This window comes from Perognathus longimembris, chromosome 2 (genome assembly GCF_023159225.1).
Source record: "Perognathus longimembris pacificus isolate PPM17 chromosome 2, ASM2315922v1, whole genome shotgun sequence".
In the NCBI taxonomy this organism is placed as follows: domain Eukaryota; kingdom Metazoa; phylum Chordata; class Mammalia; order Rodentia; family Heteromyidae; genus Perognathus; species Perognathus longimembris.
Window position 1 is genome coordinate 107,691,617 of NC_063162.1, and position 6,578 is coordinate 107,698,194.

Consider the following 6,578-nt stretch of genomic DNA (forward strand, 5'->3'; position numbering starts at 1 on the left):
TATATATTGTCACCAGGGCCTATCTGTCTGTGACAACGGATCCAACTGTATGCAAAGGTGTCTGTGGGGCAGGGAAATGACATGGCTCTGCAGATGGGAGCTATTTGAATTTCCTGGGTGAAGGTGAGCCACAGAGAAAGGAAATGCTTCATTGAGTTTGAGGTCAGTCAGTCAGTATGGTGAAGGCATCTTCTAGAGGTTCAGAGAGGACAGCACCTGGAGGCCAGTCGTGCCCGGCTGTCCTCAGCCGGGCTCCAGGGCCGAGCGTAGCCAGCATGGGGCAGCAGCAGTCGTTCTTGTGTGCCATCAGGGCTGACAAGGCGCCTGAGAGCCAGCAGGTACTCTCGATGGGGAGCCAGCGGTGGGCAGGGGCAGTAGCCTGGTGCCCATACATATTCTCGAGTCCGTAGTGGTGATCGGTTCTTATAAATCAGCAGGATTCGAACCTCATACTGGGTTTCCTGGGCCTGGTGGTGGCGGCTCAGCACTCGGGCTTGGAACACGAAGTCGCTACCGCAGTAGTGAAGTAGCCGGTGGGCGCGACCGCGGGTGTCGGGGCACGGTGGACAGGGGTCTGCGGGGGGAACAGTGCTGTGAGGGGTAGAGGTCACTCCCCTTGCCTTCCCCTCTCCGGCCCTTCGAACCTCACCTGGGACCAAGGTCGGGGCCCTCGTGGGGACAGCGGCCCGGGCGGCTAGGGGAGGATCCGGAGGCCGGGGCTCCACCTCCCGGGGCTGAGGCTGCCGCAGGGCCCAGTCCAGAGTCTGCGCCCGTGCCTGGAAGGGGCCATAGCGCTCCTGAGGGAGCCAGAACTCAAACTGCACCCCGGGGTTGGGCTCCTGCAGGAGGACCTGCAGGAGCAAGTCTTGGGAGGTGGGCCCAGCGGCGTGCAGCGTCTCCTCGGGCCCGGGGGCCCGGATGTAGACCACGTGTGTGCCCGCGGCCTCGTAGGTGCCGGGAGGGCTGGCCGCCCAGTTCCCGTTGAGCACGTACCGCCCGTCGCCCGTCACCAGCGCCAGGTGGTTGCGGCTGCGCTGGGCTACGTGGATGTGTCTGGCGCCCTCGGGGATTCCAGTAGCCGGCCTAGGCACCTGGGCGGGACGACAGGAGGACATTGGGGTGCCCGCGAGGGGTGGTGCTTGAGTGGAGATTTGAGTATTAAATGAGATACTTCGAGAAGGCAACTGGCCACGGCCAGCGCGAGTCACTGGAGTCACCGAAAATAATAATTTCTTATGACTATACTATAGAGAGACTTAGAGGAGGGGATAGGAGGTAAAACAACTAGGGACACTGCACAGTTTATACAGGGATTTTTCAGCCATTGTTGACAGTTTATAATGGACTGGATACTCATGTTAGCAAGACCAGGTTGATTAGAAGGAAGAACATAGTAAAAATGTCTTTAATAAGCCACAGTAAGACACAGATATGAACCCACAGACCTCTGGCCACCTAATCTTTGATAAGGGAGCCAATAAAATAAGATCAAAGAAGGACAACCTCTTCAACAAATGGTCTGGCAAACTTGATTTAACACCTGTAAAAACCTAAAACTAAACCCTTATATATCACCCTGCACCAGACCCAATTCAAATTGCATCAAGGACCTGGAAGTAAAAGCAGATACCCTGAAAACATTGCAGGAACAAATAGGAGAAACCCTTGAGCTCCTTGGCACAGGTCAACACTTTCTTAATAAAGACTAAGAAACACATCAAATCAAATAAAGACTGGACAAGTGGGATTGCATCTAACTGCAGAGCTTCTGCACAGCAAAGGACACAGCTTGCAAGGTAATTAGAAAGCCCACAGACTGGGAGAAGATCTTCACTGTCTGTACAACAGACAAGGGCCTTATATCTAAAATATACTTAGAATCCAAAAAAGTAAATTCCCCCAAAACAAATCCTCAAAGAAATAACAGCCTCACTAACAAGTGGGCTAAAATGCTAATGAGAGCCTTCTCTGAAGATGAAATAAGAATGGCCAAGAGACATATGAAGAAGTGCACAACATCACGGGCCATAAAAAATGCAAATCAAAACAGCACTGAGATTCTAAGTCACCCTAGAAAGAATGGCCATTATCAAGGGAACTAATAACAACAGATGCTGGCAGGGATGTGGCCAAAAGGGAACATTACTACACTGTTGGTGGGAGTGTAAACTTGTTCAACCACTCTGGAAAGCAGTGTGGAGGCTCTTCAAAAGGCTGAACATAGAGCCCCCTTATGAACCAGCAATCCCACTTCTGGTCATTTAACCAAAGGATCACAAAAAGGCTACACTAAAGCTACCAGTACAACTATGTTCATTGCAGTATTATTTACCTTGGCTAAAATATGGAACCAATCCAGATGCCCCTCAGTAAATGAATGGATCAATAAAATGAATATATATAAATATATATGTATATATAAACATATATATATATATATTCTATGCTTCTGTCAGAAAGAGTGATAGTGCCCCATTCGAAAGAAAAAGGAAAAACTTAGAGAAAATCATACTAAAAGAATTGAGCCAGACCCAAAGAAACATAAACTCTATGGTCTCCCTCATTGGTAATGATTAGTATATGCCCAAGATAGTCCTAACAGATGACCACAACAGCTCAGTAGGCATATGATCATATAAAATGACATTAAGTGTCATGGTCTCCAAAATATAGAAACAAGTGGTTTATCATTGATTTTGTTATTTTTAACATACTAAATGAAATTATTTATTTTTCTTCTGTTCATTTTTCCTATGATTTAGCCCCTGTTGTCACTGTATTTGATTCTGGTTCTCTGAGTATTTTATACGTGTTTGTCTGAATTAGGGAAGGGAAGGGAACATTAAAATGGTGAGACAAAGGGTAACTGGTGAACCAATGCAACAGCAATACTTACAAGACAATATGTTGTAAACCAGCTGTACAACTCAGTGGTGAAGATTGAGTAGGAGGGAGGGTAGAAGAAAAATGAAGGAGGGAGTATCAAATTGGACAAGAAATGTACTCACTACCTAAAGTATGTAAATGTTACCCCTCTGAACTTTACCTTGACAATAAAAACAAATAATCCATAGTAAGGATATGGAATTTTTAAATGGGTATAGAAGTAATCCAAAATAGGAGCCACTCAAAAAAAATTCACAATAGATATATAAGCATACCATCCTTAATGTTCATCTTCTCTCTGAATCTCTACAGCTTCAGCTGATGGAGTAGTGAGGGATAGCAAGGAAGCAGAGGACAGGAAAGGTTGACAGTTGTATCCATACATTAAAGTACAATAAGGTGTAGGAAGTAATTGGCTTGAAAACAAGAATGTGTCTCTCATTACAGCAGCTCCTTCCCTGCTTTCTCAAGTACAACCACTAAGATTTGTAAAATACTGATACCATGGTAAATATTTTGATTCAATTTATCTGGACCTATGGTTTTGAAAACATCATCAGATGTGACCAGTCAGCAGAACTAAAATCCAAGGTGAACCAATGAGTTCACACAGAAACTGACCTATCTATTCTGACCCTCCCTCCCTCCCTCCCTTCCTCCCTCCTTCCCTCCCTCCCTCCCTCTCCCTTCTTCCCTTTCTCTCTATTACTCTCTCTCTCCCTCACTCTCTCTCTCTCTTTCTTTCCCTTCCTTCCTTTGTTCCATCCTTTCTCCCTCTCTTCTGTCCTTGGTCATGGATCTTGACCTCAGGGCCAGGCACCATCTCTGAGCTCTTTTGCTCAAGGCTAGCACTCTACCATTTGGAGCCACAATATGGGGGTCATTGAATTTACCAAAATTATGAAGAAATAATTCTCTGTCTACAATCTTACTACTACTATGAACATACCCTGGGAAACCAAGAACAATCTCAAACGTTCAGCATAATAGAACATTACTTTAGGATAATTGATTATTATAGATGAAAGGAAACAAATACTTGCATCTTCTGCAAGCCCGTAGGAATATCCAATGTTGATTATTTAAAGAATGCAAAAAGTATCAGAAATTAGTACCTGGGTCATCCTTCACAAGGTGCCTAATCACCAATCAAAACAACTTACTAAGTGCCAGTGTAAAACATTAAGCTGGATGCTTACCAACACAGGTCATTTCATTCTAGCTGTGTGTATTATGTAACATCACTTATGCATATGTTACAAAGAAATGTTTGGAGCTGCTTGTAGTGCACACACCTATAATCCTGGCATTTGGGAGTCAGAGGAAGTAGATCATGAGTCTGAGACAGAGTGGCCTACATAGTGAAGTCCTGTTTCAAAAGTAAAAAAAAAAAAAAAATCCAAAACAATAAAAAATGAAATAATTAAACATGTCATCAAGACAGACATTGATAGCATGTGTTATTAACAGAGATTGAATTTTCACAATAGAAATATTTATGAGTAAAATTAGACACAGAGACAAAATGGGATTGCTACAATTTTGAATTTTAATGTTTCCCAAGGGTTCATTTGTTGAAGACTTGGTTTTCAGTCTTTTTTTTTTTTTTCAGTCATGGGGCTTGAACTCAGCCTGGGCACGGTCCCTGAGCATTTTTTGCTCAACACTAGTGCTCTACCACTTTGAGCCACATCTCCATGTCCAGTTTTCTGGTGATTAATTGGAGATAGGAATTTCCCAATTACTTTCCTAGCTGGGCTGGCTTCAAAAGGTGATGCTTGGACCTCAGCTTCCAAGTAGCTATTATTGCAGGTGTGAGCCACCAGCATCTCGCTTGGTCCTCAGTTGTGGGTAGAATATTTAGGAGGTGGAGCCTCATGGAAGGATCTTAGGTCATTGGGAATGTGTCACTGAAGCAATCATTAGGACCCCCTAGGCCTACACACACACACACGCCTCTTCTAGTCTCTCCTTTTGTTTTCTGGATGAATTGAGGGAATGAATTTCTTTTACCACCCACTCATCACTATGAGGTTCTGCCTCACCATAGGCACAGAGAACAACAGGGCCAAACCATCATTGGTGTAAATGTTAAAATTGTGAGCCCAAATAAACTTTTCCTCATTAAAAGTAGTCATAGTAAAGGAAAACTGACTAACATGCCATATGAATGTTTGGTTGGTATTTATGTTTTTGCACATTTTTCTTTGGAAGTAAAATCTAAGACTGCCAAAAATGTGATCATCATTTGGGGTATTTTTAGCAAAAATAAATAAATTTGCAATAAGTAGATCAAAGTACTAACAAAATAGGTAGCGCATTCCTCTGTCTCTTTTCTATTTGTTTTATGCCAACAAGGGCTAAGAACTTTAAATATTTGCCTCTGGCCAATGTAATTAATGACATGGTCAAGCATAAACCAAAAGGACATCATCTGATATCATTTACAGTTCTTGAAATGTATATAGGTTGATAAGCAAGTGACTTACCCATAACACTTTGAACAAAAGAAGAAAGCAGACATAATCTACTTTAACACCCTCACTTTACTCATGATGAACCTAAATCCCAGAGAAAAAATGCCAGCACTACCATTAGGCATATATTAATCATATTTACACTTGAAGTATAGCTAATGCATTTATTAATCCATTCTGGTATAATATAGCATAAACTAAAAAAGAGTTCATTGGTGCTTCTCAAGTTTTTATGTGCTTGTGTGTTAATAAATGCCTAGCTATTCTAATAAATCTGAATGGAGCTTGCATATCTGCAATTTTGACAAGTACTTGTCAACAACCATGCAGTTTGGGGAATGAAAGTCATCCTTGGATAATACTGGGAGATACAAAAGTAAGGGTTATGCCAAGGAAACATGCTCTTCAAAATTACTCCCTTCTTTTTCTTCCCCATACAAATGTAATTATTTCTCCTTTTCTTTACCATTCTAAAGAAAAGCTCATGCTGCTTAAACAAACAGCAGGAGGGGGAGGGGGAGGGGGAGGGGGAGGGGGAGGGGGAGGGGGAGGGGGAGGGGGAGGGGGAGGGGGAGGGGGAGGAGGCCAGTAAGTATTACTTCAAGTTTTCAGTTGGGGGACCTTGACAAATCCAGACTTACAGGAGAATCCATCAGAAAGTAGGGAGTAAGATAAGTAGGGAGTAAGATCCAGGAAACTATGAGTTTCATAATCACTGTTTCTGTGACCAAACCTAGCTTGAAAGCTTGGCTAGGACCTATTCTATTCATATATGCTTTATTGGTTCTCAAATGTGGTATAGAAATCAAACGGGGGATTCTATAAACAAAGTTCTGGGTCCTACCTCCCCAGCTTCAGAATAGGTAGGTCTGGAGTGGAGCCAGTAATTTGCATTCTTCCCACATTTCCAGGTGATGCTGATGTTGTTATTCCAGGGATGACATTTTGAAAACTTGTTCTGCTGCATTATGCTGTGTTAATTGAGGCTAATGTTTCATTCACAGGCAAATGCCTAGAAGCTGCAATATCACTTTGGATACCCACACATCTGCCTGCCTTTAGAATGATATCATGTCCTTTACTTCTTCCAAACCTCAAGCCTGTGCTTCTGATTAGTAGAGCCTAAACTAGAACCTTTTGTGTAGGACTCTGTCAAAGGCAGTTGCTAAATTGTAGCTGCTACAATGGGTACTAATGTAGGGGAAATAGTGCTCC

At 43.1% G+C, this 6,578-nt stretch overlaps 1 pseudogene; it reads right to left on the bottom strand.

Moving 5' to 3' along the window:
- Nucleotides 1-200: 200 nt before the first annotated feature.
- On the bottom strand, nt 201-6,330 carry LOC125345331 (annotated as a pseudogene).
- Between the last annotated feature and the right edge of the window lie 248 nt (nt 6,331-6,578).